At 46.6% G+C, this 1,895-nt stretch overlaps 1 pseudogene; it reads right to left on the reverse strand.

Moving 5' to 3' along the window:
- Positions 1–1,895, reverse strand: part of LOC101648451 — a 37,278-nt pseudogene that overhangs the window by 33,993 nt on the left and 1,390 nt on the right.

Below are 1,895 nucleotides of genomic sequence, written 5' to 3' on the forward strand. Positions count from 1 at the left end.
CTCTCTGACTCTGGCTGCAGACAGTGGGCTTGGGGGCTGTGCCCTGGTGTGTCCTGGTCCCACACACCCCTCCTGGGCAGGCAGCTCTGCTGTGCAGCCTGAGGCCCCTGCCTTCATGGGCAGCAGTCCTGAGGGATCTAGCGTCTCCCCACTTTTCACCTCAGTTCCATCTGCCCAGTATCTCCAGCCTGCACCAAAGGGGACTTGCACTAGGCGTCCTCGGGACTCCGATGCCCACCAACAGTCCAGGGAGTCCAGAGCTAAGAGGCACACAGCACACACACTTGTGCACATGCCCACTCAGCCACTCCCTGAGGATTGATTATCAATAGATGACCCTGCCTCTTGGAGTTCTAAGATCCTGTCAAAGCTTCTGGGTGCCGCTGTGACCCAATCTTCAGCCCTTGGGGCCCCCACTGAATCCTGATTCTCCGATGCACCCTGGCCCCTGCCTGCTGTCACTGGACAACATCTCAGTGAATCTCCCGGACATGCTTGTGCTGAGTCCTCCCAATGAGTGTTTGCCTTCTAGAACATTCTCCAATTATGCCTCTGTGCACAATATGGCCCCTCTGGACCTCCTCAAAGCTATTGCTATGGACCACTCTTATGCTTCTAAAGTTCTGCCCTCAGGTGAGGTTCCCCAAATCTACTATGATCCCTGGGGACAGACTCAATGGACCTTCACTTCCTAAATCCTGAAAGGTTGTCACCAGCAAAGGTGTTCTTGCTGTGAATTCAGCTAAATTGAAGCTCTTGTCAAATGTGATTGTACCTTGGACTCCCCCAGCCTCAGGAAACACACAAGCACCTAGCCAGTCTTCAACATGGGAACTGTAATCACCTGTGGTGACCTGTTTACCCCCTTCCCTCCCCAGAAGTGGCATATTGATAGGCTGCCTAATACTTGCTTAGACTATGGACTACCAAAACCTGTGACCACTATAGTGTGTTCTAAGAACTCTCAGACCACCTGGAAGTACGTGTGTGCCTTGAGTCTTCCTAGGCTTGGGAGCTGTCCTGGAAAAGAACTCCCATCCAGATAGCTTTAAACCCATTGATTTCTAGTCTATCTCACCGTGTGGCAACCTCAGTGGTCAAGCCCCACTGTTGCAATGTTTGACTTGGTGGTAATATTTAAGGAGGCACAATCCCAAGCCTTTCTTTGATAATGCAGGGGGTGGATGCAAACTGCCAAACTTTGGCCCTCACAAAAATGTAAGCCAACATTGGATGATGCTCAGAATCTGAGATTATTAATCCATCTGCACTTCTGAAGCACTGACCCAGTCTTCCACCAGTGGACACAACTATACCTTCTAATGAAATTCAAGCCTTTAACACACTCCAATAATTCTGACGTGGCCACTGTTAAACCCACCAATCAAGCAATTGCTCAAGCAGAAACTGCACCTTTGAATTAATGAAGTCTGTTACTGTTTGGGGATCAGGGATATCTATTCATGTTTATTAATCTCATTGTTCTTAGTGTGTATCTGAAAGGAAATAAAAGACCTTAAAACATATTTTGAAAAAAAAAATTTTTTTCTCATTAAACTTTGTTTTAATGGGTCTCAAAATCCTGTGACAAATTTTTGGTCAAGTTGTTTTCCTTTTAAAAAGTACTGATTTTAAAAACTAATAACTTAAAACTGCCACACAAAAAAGAAACATGGTCCACAAACATTCTTTTCCTTCTGAAAGTTTTACGATGCATTGTTATCATCAACCAGTCTTTTACTATGAAACTTAAATGGCCAATTGAGACAAACAGCGCTGAGACCTTTCTTCCACCCCTGATTAAGACTGGAGTGGCAGGTGTGATGGGTAATATTCATTTAGCCTCTGAGCCTCTAGGCAGACTGGGTGACCTCGCCAGCTCCAGCAGCCTTTGT

Source organism: Echinops telfairi, unplaced genomic scaffold (genome assembly GCF_000313985.2).
Source record: "Echinops telfairi isolate 266 unplaced genomic scaffold, ASM31398v2 ScPeMD7_7447;HRSCAF=8485, whole genome shotgun sequence".
Lineage (NCBI taxonomy): Eukaryota > Metazoa > Chordata > Mammalia > Afrosoricida > Tenrecidae > Echinops > Echinops telfairi.